Here is a 21,596-nt window from a genome sequence, read left to right as displayed (position 1 = left end):
AAACATGTTTTAAATAAAGATAGTATGTACTATCTTATCAATGGTTCTTACTATAGAATATAGAAATATTGAATGGCAGTATGATATAGTATAAACATATTATTATATATGTATTTAAAGGAGAGTAGGTATTATTCCGTCTCTCTAAACTGCACTGTAAGTACTGTTTTAATTATTTCTAGCAACCGAAAATCAAAACTTTTTGTTTGTTCTCAGAAAAACCCGGGTTTACTGAAACCGGAACCGAAATTATGGTCCCTTTAAAAACCCAACTGAGAAAAATCACAAAGGTTCCTTTTTCTAATTATAATAAATAAATAATTACACTCCAATGATGCATTTCACACTAACCCATATGGAATGTTCAATGATATTGTGATTTATAATGTCTATACGAATTCGTTTAGAAAAAAAACGTGTGTTTAGTTTATACTATAATCAGTATAATCATCGACCGATAATAATTTCGTCGGTATAATTCACATATAATTCCCATATGATATTTTATGTATATTAATTATTATGTACCGGATGGGGCTTAATCCCGTCATAAATACGAGACCGAAAAATTACATTTAGGCGTATAGGTATTATTCTCGCTAAGTGTCCGACGACAGTGGTGTACTCGATCCTCCGTTGAGGAGAAACAAACGTGGTATCAGTTTGATAATGACTTTGGTTATCCAATAATAGCGTCTGTTTACAAGAGGTTTCCGTCTACATGATACCATAGCGAGTTCGCGACGTTCCGTAATCCGAGTTTTTGGCGTTATACGCTAAGACAAAACGTAATAAATTTCATCGCGACAGTGTTTGTCAAATAAGTATATTACATCACCGTATAGCGCCATAATATAATTATCTTATATGCATTATTTTCGTTAACGCCGAGTGGTAGTTGACGTAAACAACATCGGAAATCGTACGACGAATATTATTATTACGTTCATCAGTAATGTTACTATTAGTCGGATGATTACTTACTTTTTTAGTATTATTTTAGTGAATACTTATTAAAAACATGGATTTCTATATGCACTAAAAATAATTTATATTTTAAAACTTATAATTGTATAAGGTATAAAAAAAATATATATGTATAAAGAGCACATAAATAAATACATAAATATTTCTGTTTAAAAATAATATAAAATATTTAACTCGAAATGTGTTTTTATTCTTTATTTTTAAAATGAATATTATCAAATGATATTTAAGTTTTTTTTCGATAAAACTTTTCCGTCTATCTGTTAATAAATGTTTGACAATAATCATTCAACATCTACTGAAATTATTGACACATTTTTGGGTGTTGATAAATTTAATTTAGTTTTTAAATCGTTATTCTTATAATAATGTTATAATGGTAAATTGGTAACTTCTAAAACTAAATAATAATATTAAAAATATGTGCCACATAAGTATGAATATATTATTATCAATTATCATATTATTATGCTATTTTGAATAATAATGTGTGAAGCATTCGCACTGTAAACATTTCAAAGTGTATTTTTTTAGTAAATATTTGCTGATAATTATTTAAATCTGACTTGTATAAGTCACGTGTATTGTGCAATTTTAATTTTTATATTCTTTAAATATTAAAAAATCTTAAATTACAGAATATCTGTACCTAATTTTAATAATAGGAGAACATTTTATTTTTTTTTAATATAAGGTTATTAATGTCGTCACCCATCAACGGAAAAAAGTTACAAATTCTAGCAATTCTTTTTCAAAAATTCATCACTGCAAAATTTTATAATAATTATAATTATTGATAAACTTTTTCACTTTTTTTTTTTTTTTGTTAAAGAAAATTACGATCAATTTTTTTCCTTACAAGAGTGTACCGCCGACGAATAAAATGCTACACACTATATTATAGTATCGACAGCCGAATAACAGAATAACACATTTCTCGAAAAATAATTTTAATAAAGCTTTATACATAACTATGGTCAAAGCCTATACTGTTGCTTATGCACTGTTTTATAATAATAATATTACATAATATAGATCACTTCCAGCGGCGGCGTCGTCGTCATCATTATCGCCACGTATCTTCGGCCGGTGCGGTGCTTGCACGCGGTAGCACTAGCTGTTTTATTAGCCCCCCTCCCCCTTCACCCCAAATGAAGGATTCGTGCCAAAAACAGCAATCCGCACCAGACGTGGATAATAATATATCAGTGCGTTAACCTCTGACGGACGCGAACGTATGAAGATAGCCGCGGAAATAAATCATTTCGCATATAATATTAGTCATATAGTACATAATAATATTATATACTTAGTATCATTAATATACTGTACTCGCGGGTCTGACGTCGTAGTGATTTTCTAGTATCATATTATAAGTACATTAGAACTTTTATAATAGAGCTTTATTTTAATTAAACGTGTGTTAATTGAATCATATCTTATTAGAATGTGTTTATTTTGAGACACACGCATTTTCACCAGATTTAAATTATTCGCCAACACGATAAAACAATATGTATGTAACATAATAATCTTATAAAATTTTACAATATTCTGATAAAAATCCCAAACGATCGTAAGAAGTTCTAAATTTTTCATACAAAAATATATTTAATAATAATATGTTATGAATAAAACAAACGCAATGCTCACCGTATTTTATACGATATTGTTCTACACATTTACTTGAGCCTGATAGAAGAAAACAGTTGCAGATATGATAATAATTCAATGGGAGAGTTGTTTGAAATTCTTATACTCTTATTAAATATAATCTTCCCCGGTGTACTTAATTTTTTTTCTTTTTCATCTATAGCCTCTGTCAAAACCATTGAAAGCTTACTAGGAAATTATGTATAATCACGTCTTATTTCCGAATAAATTGTTTACAAATATTATCAACACAAAAATATAAATGAAAGACAATTATTTTAAAACTAAATAGGGTATTTATTGATAAAAAAATATTTAGTTTTGCTTCGATCGCCTCGGTTAGGTTAAATGACATTTTTTTCAATTTTCAATTAAAGTTTAATTATCTAACAATAAAATACGCGAATAAAGTATAAACTGATACTATAAAATAGTAAGTTAAGATTTTTGAAAAGTGCATACACCTCATATTCCAGTAAAACATTAAAGTTTATACTTTTGACGAACCGAAACTTGTAAAATTTTTATGTTCCGGTTCCAGTTATCTGTTGCGGGAAGGGCAGAATATCGTTATGGTTTACAATCGCCATGTGCGTCTGCAGAGCCCTATGTATAATACGTTTAAAAAATAACGAAATATCAGAAATCATATAGTCTTATAATATTATACATATTATTATACCTACCTACTCATTTCGTATACTGTAGCGTATTTTAAAATCTGCGCTATATTTACGGACGCACTGTTATTATTGTAAAAGTCATGTATATGCGATGGGTCTCGTGGATCGCAGTGAGAGGGTTGAAGAAATAATATTTTATTATAAATACATAGACAGGTACTGCAGTTAGTCGTTCACCGAACTATAAATATATATGTGTGTGTATTTGTGTGTGCGCGCGTACAGAGCGCGAGTCACATAATATTAGTTTTATGGTTGTGATTTGAACGGGAAGAAATTAATTGACGTTCAAAAGGCTTCGCGACGGCAGCGGTGCACGCATATATACGCAAAAAGACGTACGCGCATATTATCATCTAGTCACTGTTCCGCTCTCGGCATCGTCGACCCTATCTCCGTATACGGCTCCTGCGCCGCCGACGCACCGACTGTCGTTGAATATATTATTATTATTATTATTATTATTATTATCATCATCGTCGTCATCGTCATCGTCGCGAAAACGGCAAAACGTTTTATGCAATAATAATAATAATAATAATAATAATAATAACAGCATGTAAGCGACGGGAAAAGCCGTAAATTTTCCATTTCGTCGAACACCGTCAAAAGGTCCCGGCGACGAACAACCGGGTACGCTGAGAGCACGCTTTTCAATTTTTTTTTTTTTTTACATATTATATTCTATATATTGTGTGCGTGTGTGGGTGTATATGTTTTATTTCAACCCGATCCTTACGCAATTTTCGCGTTTGTACCCTGTAGGACGGGGCCCTTCCGCCACCACCGCCGCCGCCGCCGATTAAACGCAGACAGACAGACTGCACATGATATCGCGCACATATAATACACTTTACTAAACGCAAACACATAATAAATATTATATATAATATGTACATACACAGGCGGGCTGTGTACGTTAGCGGCACAAAAAGCGGAAACGTAAGAAAAAAACAAACGTACGCGCGTACACGCGGCAGTCTTAAAATAAAAGACACGCCGTCAAACGATCTCTGACGGCTGCAATACACCTTATACCGTATACGCCGTATTATTATAATAACACGCGCACACTTCCTTTCTAGCGCATAATTTTAATTGGGGATGATAGTTGCGTCGCTCGTGCACGTTGCACCCCGTTTTCAATTCCTTATCATTATCGCAACAACAATAATAATAATACGTGAGTGGTGAGTGTAGTGCGCGCGAAGTATACACTATACCTACTGCAGACGACAATAATCATTAATAACATGATTATTATTAAATATATAAAAACATTTTTAATTTCAAAACACAATACGTACGCGTAGACGACACGCGGTCGTATTATCATAACGACGTTATATTTTCTATTTTTAGGACTATAATATTATTATTACAATATGATCGTTATGGGTAAAAATTATTATATAATACATAGTATATATTGTTTATAATATGATATTATGATGTTATGATGTTTACCATTATTTATTTGTTACTGAGTAAAGTTCAGGTCAGTCGTTTAGTGACTGCTGAAGTATAAACATATTTTATTAAATTAATTATTATTATTATTACTATAGAATGTAGGTGCTTATATTGTCTTTAATAAAATAAAATCTCTAAAAAATGGGTATAATAGAATAATAAACGTTTATAATAGGTAATAGTCATATTATTAAAAAGTGTAAAAATCAATAATTATATGTTGCATAAATTATTAGATTATAAATTCAAATGAGTAAAAATAGCAGAACTGTAGGCTCAGTTAAATTTAATTTCTACGTAAAATAATTGTAATTATTAAACTATATTATATTTTTTACCAATAGTATCCAAGGTGCATCGACTAATCCTTTTTTCTTTCTATTTTCAAACAAATCGATATCAGAAATGTAAGAAAACATTTCTATAAACAGAATCCAATATTTCTTATTAGGGTTATATAGATAAAATAAACCATTAAATAAAACACGAGGTGATGAAAGCGATTTGAGGTAGCGTATACACATTATACGTGAAATAAAAATAAATATATGTAAATATAGAATCACAGGAACCCAGTATATATTTTGAATGAAAATTTTATAGGAAAAACGGTCCAAAAATCATAAAAAAATACATTTATCTTTATAGTTGTATTAACCGAATTTATTATATGACTATAATACTGCCTTTGAACGCTAACTGATAATGCATTGCCAAGATATTATCGACGACGATGTACAATTTGATTTCTACAATAATAATATGTGATAACTATTTGAAGATTTTTTTTTTTTGTTAACGCATTCGATCGAGATTGGACCAGTAGAGATTAACTCTATTTTCATCCATCCAGCTCTCCCCTACCACAGATTCTCGACTCTACTAGCCATTCGTACAATATTATATGAAGACGATATAATGTCCATTGGTTTAAATAACGTTCGAGATGACGGAATAATTGATTCGGCCGACCGAACGCCGAGCACATTATATCGTACGCGACGATATAAGCCTTGTCGATTCAACCAAAATGCACAATAAATATTTCGGCGGCGAAAAAAAAACAAATTTACTCGTATTATACAACACGCGGTTGTAGGTACGACAACATTTATCGCTCCGAACCGGAAGAATTTATTAGCGGCGCTGCACTTGTCCATCTGAATTCGGTGCAGATGACAGAATAATGGACAATCGACCACAAATAATTTATATATATATATATATATATATATATATTATGTTTATTGTACGCGCGTTAGCTATATTATTACTATCATAATATATTAAGCGCAGCCGTTCGTTTTACGCAGTGTGAAATTTCAATAACGAATGGCACGTTTGTGTCGAGCATGACACATTTACTGCAAACAAGAAAAAATAATACATGTACGCGCTCGCATATCTTTTTTTTTTTATAAAATATATATAATATTATATATGTATATTTAATATTAATATTATGATATTTTTTGGTCGTCGTTATTTTAGCCGCGGTTTGTGCATCCAATACACGGCTATATTGCGAAATATTGTACGTTTGTACGATTTTAATATGATATCGCAGTGTTGTGCCGATGTGATGTTATTACATTTTATTTCTCAGAAATAAACGTATTATAGGTATATTCTGGAAATAAATATAACACGCGTATAGAATGCGTTACGGTGACGTGTATTTAGTAGGCGAATAAAAATCCCTGACATTTTACCAAAACGCGCGTGTTTGAACGGAATTCCGTGCGTTACTTTGTCGAAATACAAAAAAAAATACCTATACGCACCATCACCACACGGCGAGCGCATAATTATTATAATGCAATTTATAAATATACTATAATTTCAAGTATATCGTATAGACCAGTATTACGATTGTATTCGACTTATAATATCGTTTAAAAGTTTATGTTAAGTTTTTTCCGTAGGATAATAATTAAAGTAGCTATACATGTCCGTGTATGCAGTAGTTATATATACATATTATTATTATTATATTACAAATAATATTGTCGATATCGCTTAATTATACCGTATATCAATATCAAAATCGGAATTTTATAATCAACAAACAACCATCTAGTCTGAGTATTATGATGGTAAAAAATAAAAAAATAGAATTTTCTTATAATAACACAATTATATGAAAAATTTACCGTTGGACAAAAATCGATGTATTAATCTACGCCCATTCATAGCGGACTGTACATCATATGTTATTATTAGATAGGTATATATATATATATATACATAGGTATACCATTCATGCCAATAGTACATTATATACGTTGCTCGATAATCTACTTTGACCGTATAACATAACATGTACAAAAATACAGACATATACACACACACACACACACACACGCATATATATATTAATACGTAGGTTGTGAAGAATTTTAAGATGCTTATATATTATTATAGGTATAACCGCACTCGATTACATTATTAACCACCGGAAATCCTCGAAAACGTGCGGAATTATTAACGTTACGGCCACTCTCATTATTGTATACACATAGATATGTTGTACGGCCAAGTCCGCGGTATAATATATATATATATATATATATGTCCAGTATAACATTATACCACAAATGTGTGCGAGTGTTTAATGGACATTGAATGGAAAACATACTATATTATTCATCCTGTTGCTGCAGCTGCTATACCGTCTTTGTTGCGAAGCTCGCCGGATCTTTCGACCAAAGTAAAACGTCCTTTTAACCTGACCGTTTGTGCGGTTACCGGGGTTTGAGTAAACGGATTAGATTTTAAATACGTTTTTACCTCCACGATAAAGTTAAGTATATTATTATCCGAATATATATCGTCAACTTTGATGTCCTATACACGGCGGAAAAGAGACGTAAGAGACGCAAGAGATCGTTCAGTAGATATATTCTATTAATATTTCACTAAACGACAAAACCACAAATTCAAAGATGACGATAATAATAATAATAATAATATAAATACGTAACAATAATGATGTGATACCTATACAGAATTTTCATCATTCATTGGAATTAAATCAGCAGAATTTGTGAAACAAAAATCATTTAACATTTATTGCATAATGACGTACATTGTGCTGGCAATAAAATATTACGAGTATATTGATCCGGAGGTGACATTATTATGATAAAGTAAAGTTAAAACTCTATAATGTTTTTTTTTTTTATTACCTATTTATTTATATTTCTCTTCGCTACACAATGCACTATTCTATGCAAATATATATCTGCCGAAGTTATACTCATTGTCAGCTTGTTTAACTTTGAATAAAATAATAAGTTTATTATATTATATCATCTACAATTGAATGGACCCTGTATTACCGGAAGGAAAAAACATGTGACCTTAACCTAAATTTTTACATTTTTTCACGACATTTGTCATATTATACATATATTAAATTTATAAATTTATTATATAATATTGTATAATATGGTATTAAAATATAATGTATGTATGTATATATGTATATCTTATATACATACACCGATAACTGCAGCGCACCCTAAGGACGCGTAAAAAGTATCCACTGATGGGCAATTGACCTGATTTTTATGCAATGATGGCGTATGCCGATAAAATAAATAAATAAGGAAAATCACCCCCAAGATGAAAATTGTATCGCTCCTTTGTTATACGGCAAATTGGTACTTAAAAAAGTGGCTAGAAATACCTGTATATAAAAAAAAAAACAAAAACAAAAACGAATAAACTGGAAAACTCGCCGAGAAGGATTAGCATAAATTTTTTAATAATATCATCGCCATAGGTTGATGATCCGTTCTGAACGTCGAAAAGATTTATTTTTTAATTATTTTTACATCATTATTATTGTACGTATATACCTATAGTATACTAAAACAGTAGAGATTTCAAAATCGTTTCTACTATAAATTATAATATATCATGTACTCATTGCCTATACTCATATACAATTAATAAATAATTTGTTACCTATGCAGACAAAACAGTTATTAGTTATTACATTATATATATAATAATGTGTATATGCGTATGTATTTTTAAGCGATTCAAAGGTGACGTTAAGACATCATAGCGTACAATATGATTAGATAGAGAAACAGCTAAAAAGTCCAACTTACATTAGTCCACATAAAAAAATATCATATAATATTTTACATATGTACATAAGGGCACATCAGGTCTTCACCTCCAAGTGCAATTTGTTTTATGGGTTGATAACACACACACATACACACATTTATGTATTATGTGTATACGTAATTCTCGCAACTGAGTACCTTTATTGTAATCGCCTATCATACGATGTATAATAATATACTGGATGATTATTTTATTGAACAACACTTATTATTCCAAAATCTATTAACATTTTTGAATATATATTTGCTTACTTAATTTTCAGTTGAAATAAAACATTGTTTTAGATTTTTACTTTTATGAGTGAAAAAATTGATATTTTTTAATTTTATATTCTGAAGTAAAATATTTTTAAGAGTATTTCAATATAAAAAAATCGAAGCTCGGACGAATATTGTATGAGTTAAAGGTATTTAATTATTTAAAGTTTAGTTTTTGGAGTGTATCTCTGCGTATCACTCTACGAGGTTCATCTATACTTTAAATACTTATAATTCGTAAACTATACTCGTCGGAATTTCAATTTATATATATCAAAATACTTCAAAAATATTCTGATTTAAAATATGAAATCAAAAATGTATGTTGTATTGTTGTTACTCAAAAAAATAAATTTATATATATATTTATATTTTGACTGGAAATGAAGTGAAAAATACATTTTCAAAAATGTTAATAGATTTCAAAATATTGAGTTTTGTTTGATAAAAATCACCCTGTATATTATTTTTACGGGCCTTAGTCGTAATAGTTTTTGTAGTCGATAAAAGCTCGTTTTAATTACGTTTAATGGAGTATTGTATAAATGTATACGCGCTCGCCGGAACGGTTTTACATTCGCAGCGGATGAACGCGCATCTGAAAGCATATACCTGATATACCTAGGTATAGGGTTTTATTTTTCTGTTCGAGTCGGCTATATAACAACATTATAACCTTATAATTACTTTCTCCCTGTAAGACTATACCCTTATGAACGACAATCTCGAGTTTCTATACGATTTATACAATACAATATTAATATTTAGTAGTTTGGTACGTTTTTTTTAAGTGTAACTGCGGAGGTTGACTATTGGTCGCTTTGCAAATGTCGATCGCAGTTAACTTTGAAAATAACATTTCAACCTAACGTGACCACAAGAATAATACTTGACGATCGAGCAGAATATCGAAAGAGCAAATATAATCACCTACATAAACTGAATCGATTTTGTGAACATCAACTATAATAATAATGCGGAGATCAACGGAGATCGCACTCTCTGCGTATGGTAAATAATGATGTTGATATAACTCATTTATTTTATAGTGTAGTTCATACTCTGCAGAACACGAATCGCGGCATAGGAGTTAGGGTAAAATAAGTGTAGGTACGTATATCGATCTGATAACCACAAAAACCGTGTTAGTGATAAATTTCATTCAGTTGGCGACCGAACACCCGCTACACCTCCAGCTCGCCAGTTTTCAATAATCTTTGCAGAGACCGCCTAAACTTCGCGTGTTCTTCTGAATATTATATCACATCGCCTCGCCGAAACGTGCTTGTAGAACTTTGCGACCTCACCCGCCCCTCGGAGATCGTGCGAACCGCCCCACGTGTGTAATCGATGACCGACCCCTATTTTCCTATTATTGTACTACACGATAATATATATATATATATATATATATATATATACATATATATACGTATATACTACGTGGGTCCTGAGAGTAAGTTATCATCATTCACAATACGATTATAATATATATATATATATATATTGTTATTGTATAGAATTCAGTAAAAGGGTGTATTGTGCCTACACATTAATTGACGCGGCTGTATAGTCAGTGTGTGAAACACTAAACAAATAAGGTTTTTGAGCTTAATATATACGTAGGTTTAAGGTTATATCAGTTCAATATCTACGAGATATACCTAATGAGTTCTACACGAGTATTGCTAATAAAATTGTATTTTTAAAAAATAAACAAATAGCCCGAAACTGGAATCCTAGACAACATAATTTAAAAACGAGGACTTAAAAACTAACATAGCTTAAATTACTATATGAAATCATTGTATATTAAAAGTAATTAAAATATTGTCTATCTTTTTATCTTACTTTGAATGCGAATGGTATATTTTATCGTTTAAATTCATTCTCATTTGTGTATAGTTTCGTAACCAACGTCGGTATAAATAAATATATATATAATATATTATCTATAAAAATCCCTTTAACCTACTAGTTTTAAACAAAGCGTGTGTGTAGTTCGTAGTTGGTTATACTTACTCTTCAACGAATTTTTCAATATTATGATAGTTATAAAAGGGATATAGGTGTGTTTTAGTTTATTTTTATATATTTTGTTTAGCAGATAATGTACAATAAATAACGTTTTTACATTTATATTAAAACTTATGTTGTATTAGCGTATTGATCGAGAATGACTAGGGGGATATAACTAATTTTCAACTTATTTATAGTGTTTTGTATTGCCATTTTTAAATTATATTGGAAAAAGAAAATGTAATATATTTTAATAATTTTGACCTAAGATTAAGTTAGATTATCTGAAATATAATCTACTATGACTGGTCAGTACTTTAGATAGTTCGAATTTATTTCTATATGTAAACGCAACATAGGAAAATGATCCATTTTATTTGACAGTTCTAATTATTTTTGATAAAATAAAAAAATTTAACATAAAAGAATAATGTATTTATTTCAGTGACATATGCATCTAAAATAAAATGTAGATGATTCCTAACATTGGAAGCACCTAATAACTTCAAATAATATAGTTGTAGTTAGTAGTTACTAATTCTTATTTACTATAAAATCTTAAGTGACAGAAATACCACTACTTCACCATTGAATGTTTGATTTGTTCACCATTTATTGAGTTACATATACCTATTACATTCTTTTAAGTCTTACTTTGCATGTACGTGTGACTTATCGGTGGTTAAAAAACATAAGACCACAGTATTGAAACGGCCGTTTTTGTAGTTTCATGTTAATTTATATGCATTTTAGTTACCGTAAACTCAAAACCCTAAAAAAGTTGAAACAAAATATCAAAAAAACGGTTTCGATCTCTGGTATTTTCATCCTACGAAATTTCGTTTGGACATACAACGCGGTATAAACTTTTCCACTTCGGTCAGATATAATATTAGGTGCGGAGTGTATAATAAATAAATACATATATGTGTGTGTGTATTATAGTCGTAGGCGTATAAAATATAATATAATAGTATTACGCTATTACGCTGTTGACGCTCGTGGTCGGGATCGGATTTTCGTCGATCGAACTGCCCCCATACCCTTCCCCGCGTGTCAGGCCGTTATTTAGACATATAAAAGAGGGGACCGCCGAGAGAGCCGCAAACACGCGAAGACCGCGCGTCTCTGTAATACGACTTGTCCGACTGCGGACTTGTATCTCTTCATTTATGCCACCGCGACCGATCGGCAGAGGGAGTGAGTTTTTGCTTTTATATCCGAGTGCCGTGGCGGTGGTTATTATTGTTATGGGGTTTCTCTCTCGGCGAAGAGATAAAAGAGCGGACGGGAAGGAGTTCGAGGGCAGGAAGAAAGAAACAGTGATGGGGCGAGAGAGAGAGAGACGGCGGAGAAAAAAACATCCATCGAAATCGTTAATATTAATACAAAAAGAGAGCGGCGGGAGAGGTTATACGAACAATATTCGTCCGTGATGCCATTAGGGCCACCCGCCGCCGCGACCGGAATCATTTTCCCCATTGACAGAAGATCCCGGACTAATAACCGACCCCAAACGCGGCGCGGCCTTATGATTTCTTCGCCGGCCCCCGAACACCCGCCGCCGTTCGCGTTATTTTTTCCGCCAAAAACATATAAACATATTTCAACATTACCGCTAATGTGGTGATAATGGCGCCTTCGGCTCCGCAGACCGGCTATAACTAATAATATCGAAGATGTATTTATATATACGAGAATAGCGCTTTCTCTCTCGTTTGCCCCCTCCGCCTTTTCTCGCCCTCCACACCCACGTTTCCCTTCGCCGCCGCCGTCGTTTCTGCTGTAATGCGTGCTCGGCAACTGCGGCACAAATATAATACAATGTATGTATATCTATATATATTTAATAATATGTAGCACGAAACGGGATGCGATCCAACTTATTAGCCCATTATCGTCGCCAAGACATATTTCATATTTATAATAATAATTATTATTACTATTACTATCGTCGTTATTATTATTATTATTATTATTATTATACACGATCATTGGCCACTGATTCCGGAATCAAACGCGAATCTCCGAGATCATCGCCTTATTCCGATATATATATAAATATATACATAAACACGTGTGAACGGACGGAACGATGACCCCAGTGCAGCCGTCTGCATTTTTCGTACGTATATGCATACACATAACACGATATATTATTATTATTATTATTATTATAACGCACCGAGTGACTAAAATAACTGTGTACAAATGTATAATAATAATATATGTGCATGCACGATTGGGGTGGTCTGACCATAAGTATATAAACGCGCAAAACCTTGCACGCGCGCGTGTATGTGTGTATTTCATGTCGTTATTAGATGAGTATTATTTTAATATAAGATAACATTGCACTATTATTTTATTTGTATAGGTATAAATATATATAAATATATATATAATACATGCGTGTGTGTATGTATAAAAATATTAAACGTAATTCGAGTCGTCAAATATCAAATGAAAATGTTTTCTTTTTTTCTTTTTTAACTCGCCGACGATCAAGCCGAAAATTGTTTCACTAAACACTAATAAACTAGACCCGAAATTATTATGACGTTTATACGATTATTTTAACTAAAATATTTGCTTTGATCCTGTTTCAGAAATTACATTAACTTGTTTTCATTTTTATTACACAAATCTACATAAATTAAAATAAGTTTTTAAGAACCCACAAAATTAATTTAAGGAGTTTAAAAATAAACAATATCATTTTTTGATACAGAGATTAAAAACACAAACAAAAGTATGGTTATCGAATTTTTCGACCATTTAACTTCAAAAGTTTTTGAGTTTAATGAAACATGCTATGACACCGAAGGAACCAACCATAAGCATCATTCAAACGTTTCCTTCGAAACTTATCTGAAGAAAATTATAATTATTTTTGTTATACTATACCTATTGTGTAAACTTATACTATACACTTTACTTGTATCTATGTAAAAACACTTTGTAAATACTCATATTGAAACTTTAAAATCGTATTTAAAAAAAAAAATTAACATTTCTATTTACTGATAAACAAAAGAAAATTCCACTTAAATAAATATGAATTTGTACTTATTTTTACGTTACATAGATATAATATCTAAATATAAAATAAAATAATTTTAAGATACGCCTTAATTTAATGTACTGATTAATTTATTTGTAATGCTCTAGTTGAAAAATAGAAATAACAAGTTCATATTATCGGGCTGAATTATATTTTATGTACATTGTGCATATAATTAAGAAGACATTAAAAAAATATGCATTGGCAATCGATATTAATTATAAGTTAATAATTCCATAATTTTATTGATCAATCATGATGGATGTTGACAGATCTGATCATTTAACTGAATTCTTCGGTGAGATTGCATAAGGATCAGTTTACTTACTATACAACAATATTGAGCGGAAGATTTTTAGTGTAAGCGAAATTTAATACACACTCTTCGACTAGTTACCAACGATTATTAAAAATAAAACTGAAACTCAATATTACAAATTTATATTAATTGAATATTTTATAAATATTATTATATTCAATTTCTGTAATCATATTTTTGAACCTTAACTTTTGTTTTACAAAATAATGTAACTTTTACTCAGTTTATGTGTAAGAGCTTATTTTATATATTTTATAGCTATATAGAAATTATAAATAAAAATATTACAAATAAAAATAAATATCATCATTTATTCATAACTCGTCAGTTTTCTTTAAACATTTTAAACAGCTGGTTTCAAGGCTGCTTATGAGTTACTAAAATATATTATTTAAAACACATAACAGTAATATAGTTAAATTGCATAACCATATCGCCGTGTAAGCACTATATCATAATATTGGCATTTATTTCCAATATGTCTCGTGTATCATGTGAGAATGTGAGAATGTTTGTAAAATATTATTACAATTTATTTTTATTATTATTGTTGTTGTTTACGAATCAGCAAACTTGAGCCACTCAATTGAATGGTTGGAGTTTGAATTTAACTGATAATTTTGGGATAGCTGATTTTCTAAAAAAACGAAACAGCTTTAAAAAATTACAAAACCATTAGTGTTTTATTTTACATCTTACAGTTTAGTATCCACGTTGATCGTTACATAGATACATATACATATACCGTATAGTAATTAATTAATGTATTGATATTATTCATTTTTATAAATAATTTTACAAAAATATAAAATGTATGTTATTATTGGTTCTAATATTTATTAATAAACTTGGGAATTTTTTTACAAATTTTACAGAATTTTGTATCTCCACAGTATACTTCTTAAGTACATAGCACGAAAAATGTCAGGTATTTGAAATATGTTCTTTGAGTGTACCTACTTGGAAATTCCATAAATCGTGATCGAATAACCACATAATTTAAGAAAATAAAGGGTGGGATGTGAGTATGCTCAAACAATCATCCTATGTGCCTAGTACACGTGTCTTGTGAAGACTTCAAAATTTCCAAAACCGTTAATATTTTCGAGAAAATGAGTATTTACCTGTAAAAGAATTACGCCTTGTATAAATATACGACATCGAAGGACCGCAGGTTGTAAAATTAAATAGAATCCTACACAGGAACCCCGGCCATTCGGGTTTTACGTCCCGAAAACGTTTTTATTACGAAGGCAATTAATACGGCGCATAGGTGTATAAAAATGTTTACAGTGTCCGGCCCGTATATAGGTCCAATATAATGACGTACACACGCACACACATTTATATTTTATGATGGGATACTCACGAAAATTAGTGACCGTATAGCGGCCGAATGTTGAAGGTCGTATAACGAAAAGGAACACCACCGCCGCCGTACGTTACATATCGAATATTATATGCGACACATTATACTCGATATTATATTATTATGTACTGGCTACGGTATTTCTTTATCGTTATTAGACATATTATTATTTTATGATATTATTATTTATTAGTATACATTTCGGTCTCACTTCTTTATTTTGATTATCGATTTTATACCGTCGTGGCACAAAGTCGTACACGTCTTAAGCAGCACTACGTCCCCGAGGGGAAAAACGTGGTTTACAATTCGATGATTCCAGATTAAAGACTCGTCGCGAGATGGGGAACGATGCGGACCGGATTCTCGGCTTCCCCGTCATGTGTTTACAGCTCGCGAAACGAATCATAATAACGTTAAATTATTCTCGTGCGTAAACATTAATTTATTATTGAACATAACATTATTTTAATATACGAGCACGGCAAATATCATTTGTCTGCAGACGACCGTAATATAACGGATGACGTTAGTTCGAGTTACAATATTATATTATATCGACGACGATGCGTGTGTGCTATATCGATTTATTACGGTTTAAACGATATTAAGTACTTTGTTTTCCAAACAACAGCAATAATCTTTCGCGAAGGAAACATTGAAATTCTTCCAACCCTTTCGCCATCGCCGCGCACACAGTTTTTGTGAATGGGATAAAACGTTAAATAGTTATTACTTCGTACATGGGAACAATTGAAATATTATGAGGGTACGAGGTAAAAGCGCACATAATAACTACGCGATGGTATATGGGGGAGTAAATTATAATCAATAGGAGAAATTAATTAAAAATTTAATTTTATACGGTGTGTATATAAGGCGATATAATCAAATTGATACGTTTATAATAACCGCAAACTCGGGTACCTACATACCTACATAATAATATAATAACGGGCGACGCTCAAACTTACTAAACCGTTTTCATACCAAAAATCGTGTTAAAATGTGACCCGCGTTCTAATAGTATAGCGACCTATACATTGGGTATAATATAATAATACGGTTAATCAATTCTATGGGTAAAAACAACTTTAAGCCCAAACGATAATTTTAAAGTTCCGGAAAACAGTTCGCTCGTTACTAAAATAGATAATTAAAAATATTGCAAACAGTTGTTTTTTAAACTTTTTTGATTATATTACTTTTATAACGCCGGGTTTATTACGTCTAAATCTCTGAAAACATTTTTCGGGCTTAAGGAGCATTAAAAAATGTTAATTTGACAAATTTCATCAACAATGGTCTGGTAATATTTTGGTTTTATTATTATTTTTTTCGTAACAAAAAACTTCTACGAAAAATCGAAATCAAATTCAAAGTCCAATAACAACAGTTTTAACCATCGAAACGAAATATTTTATTTTTCAAAACAAATTTAAAACAAAAACACCTATAATCTGCAGATATCCATATCCGGCCGGCCTATAGTAACCGGTTCTTTATCAAATTTCATAATAATTTAATATAACAGAAACGACTTTTTGATTTGAATATTATTCTATTTCAAACACACGACACACCGTACATATATCAACAACGTTGTACGATAATAATACGACCTAAGTTTATACGCGAACTTTAAAAACTACCGCCCGTAAATAATAATAATAACAATAATAACCATACTATCCGTATAATATATCCCGACGTCCGATTATATAATATACGCCGTCGCTTTCCGTCTCTCGTAAATCCTCGAACTTATACCTTTTATGTGTATCTTCTCGCGCATTCGACCGCACATTATACATATACGAATACTATTATATTATTGCCGTGCAACACTGCGGGCTGATGTATTTATATATTATATTCGTAAAATAAACATATCGTTATCGTCGTGTGTGCATACAATTTACTATACTTTATCTGCATGTAATACTATATATATGATATATTATATATACATATATATATATATATTACGAGTATATACCGTGTTTTTTTGTCGTCGTTTAAAATCACTGGCAATAAACACGCGTATTGTCGATACGAAAATATATATCATTTCTCCGCGTTATATTAAATACCATTAAACGTCGTTCGGTTTGTCTTGTTGTGCGAGCGTGTGTGCGTGTTTGTCTGCCCCAGTCAGTCCGTTCAGTGTATTTTATATATATATTATAATATGCATTTATACACCGAATCAGCTTTAACGCGTTCCGTCCCGGTTCGATTGGTGTGTATAATTTTTTATCACCGTCGTAAAAAAATATTACAACCCGCTGCGGCCAATGATTTTTTAATATTATATAAATTGGTGGACTATAAACTCGCGTATTATTATCGTACAACAATACCGCCGCTGCCGCAGACGGACTGAGTATACACGTGTGCGCCGTTCGGTGATTTTTTTCGTCGTCGACTCTTTGTTAATACAACACAAACATAATATTATAATACTATTAAGCTTTCGACCATGGCCCCAAACCGGAGAATCGTTATTATTGTTTATTGGTTTTACGGCGATGTGGTTTTTATTTAAAAAAAAAGTGTTTTATGTACGTAACCACTCCGTAGTATAGTTTCGTATACACTCTATACACGACACATATCATAATATTATTATGGTATATTCGATCTTAGAAAGAGCGGTGGCACCGAGAGAAAAGCTTCGTTGCAAGTTTTCTGCAACTCAGAGTCACAGTTTTAAGGAAGACCCGTGGGTCAGAAATCTCTAAAAAAAGATATTTTTGTATGTTTTTTGATTTTCTTGGAGCACAGCAGTCGTAGTCCCTTTTCAATCGTCAAATATAATGAAAGTAAAATGACAACAAAATATTCACGCTGCGATCTGTAGTAATCAATAATACTGTTCCCATTGATGCATTCAAAATATTTCATTTGCATGTAACGCGAAGGTTTATTATATCGTGTTTAATCGTGGTTATGATCTAAATATGTCAACGTTTATGTAAGATGGTAATAACTTTTTGAACACTGAATACTCCTCAAACGTGTATCGTAATGACATCGTACACTGACTTGTAACCGCAGCTTACTTAGGTAATAATTAATATATTTAATGAATCATTGCTTATTTTTTTTAACCTTTTTATATTTGGCGGAAATTTAGAAATTCGTTGCGTTTCATGTTAAATATACACATGATATTATAGAACGCGGTGTGTACCTATGTAGATTCTAACTATATTTTATTCTAATACTATAGTGTGCTTAAACATTTTGATCTGAAAGATAAATGCTTTCGCCAAATCAACGTGTATAAGTGATATGTCAAAAACACTGGAATAATTTAACCTAAGCGACGTACTTATATGTATATATATATTTATCGTCTCAAACTAAGTTAACATAGTACAGGGATATATTTTATACATATTATACAGATAAAATTAGAGGCACTTAAGTATCTATATGCATTATGTATAATTGCATAATATTCACATAAACAATTTTCCTGGTAAAACTGTTTTATACATGAAAAAATTAAAAGCTTTAATATAATAGTATTATTTGTATTATACTATTTATACTTGTACCTAAATAATATACGTGATCATTAAAAAAATACTAATTTATTAGGGTTGAATATGTAATATCACATACTATATTCGAGTGAAATACAATGAATTTTATTCATTATTTCAGTAATTTAAACGATTTTTTTATTACATAAATAACACTAGAAAACAATATTATTCTCATTAATTATAAAATATATACTTCGAAAACAGTGTCGAAATGTTATTTCTTATACACTTATGGTGCAATACAATGTAATTTCGTTTAAATTTCATAAAGTATATTAATTACGTTTTTATAATGTAATATATTTTAAAATAATTTTTTGTATATGTTTCAATGAAAACATTATGATTAATTCAAATAATAATTATCATATTATTTTATATTTCTAGAATGCAAAAATATTAATAATCGTAAAATATTATTCCAATTGAAAATTATATTTTATCACACAAATACAGAAAGCATATACGTATAACATAATATTAAAATCAATACTTTTCGATCGATTTAAAATGATAAACGATAAATGATAAATTATGTAGTACATTGTGTTTAGTCATTGATACGGTAGTCTTTGAAACAAGATTTTTGTCTGAATCAGGGAAAAATGATTATTAATATGATAATAATTGTGGGACTATAATACAATATTATTAATAAAGAGTAATCCAGATTTTGCTCCACTTCGATTAATATTTAAAAATAAATACAAGCCGAGCCGAGCTACTTGGTTGTACAGTTTTCGAGCTTCAGTTGTTTATAGAATTATGAAAACATTATATCAATTAATCTTATAGTAGCATAACATTGTTATATACACAATTTACCATAGTATATACATAAATACATAGCTTGTATAATAAATTACGTAGTAGACTATTTTAATTTGACATTGGATGCATAATTTTTCATTTTGTTCCAATGGAGTAATTCATTAAAAAAAAAAAAACAACATACCTGTGACATTGGCGATTGAACAAAATAGTTCATAATTTATTTAAGTTCGTGATTATGACTTATTTATATTATAAATTACATTGAGAGTTCCGAATTCCAAACTGACGAAAATTCGTATTAAAATCAAATGAATTCTTAAAAACAACAAAATCGAAAGCTCATCTGAATTTATACTACCTACTTTCTTTTCATATAATTGAAACCAATAATATTATGTTTTTCTTCGATTATTTTTGGTAAAAAAAAAAGCAGCTATTATATTATTATTTATTTTTAACTTTTACCGCTGATCATTTATGCAACTTTTAGACATTTTAAATAAATATACGTATAATAATTCACTAATTATTTTATTCGGATGAGAAAAAAAATATATGGACCGAGAAAAGATTTATCTACACCATTAAATCAATCCAAAAACCTATAGCTAAATCCTCGTATTTGGCCATACACAACGGTATGTAATATAATAATCATATCGCTGTAGCTGCAGATATGTAGTCGCGTAATGTAGTGAGTCGTCGGCACGAAGAAACCGATCGTCGCACCGACATCGCCCTGTATACAAACACTGTGAAATTATTAGGTTGTATTCATATTATATATTCTGTCGCCGTGTATACACGACGTACGCGTATAAAGTCGCCAGCGGTACGCACTGCTATTATTATTATGATTATTATTATTATTTTATCATTGGGGCCGCGGCGATCGGATTTATTAGATTAATGAACCGATTGAGAGCACGCACTGCCAGGAAATAGGCAGTTGTGACCTATTGTGGATCTATCAATGTCGTTGATTGGACTAAACTGAATCGATTCGGTCGCATCGAATAAACCGTGCGGCCGGATACGGTTTTTATTGGTTTCCATTTAGGACGTGACGGGACGAGCGGAAACAGTCTCATGTCTAAAACGTCGTGTGCGTTATGTATATACTATAGTATACCAGTACATTATATATATATATATATATATATATGCATGTACTTACAACGGACGGTGCGTTGGAAATGGAGGGGGAGGAAAAAATCGAGGCTGTTCGTCGTTTAATTTTATTGAGCGCACTGTACAATATACACGGTATATACGTGTAGATCCACACGTATCCAGAC

This window comes from Rhopalosiphum padi, chromosome 1 (assembly GCF_020882245.1).
Source record: "Rhopalosiphum padi isolate XX-2018 chromosome 1, ASM2088224v1, whole genome shotgun sequence".
Classification (NCBI taxonomy): Eukaryota; Metazoa; Arthropoda; class Insecta; order Hemiptera; family Aphididae; genus Rhopalosiphum; species Rhopalosiphum padi.
This window is presented reverse-complemented; position numbering follows the sequence as displayed.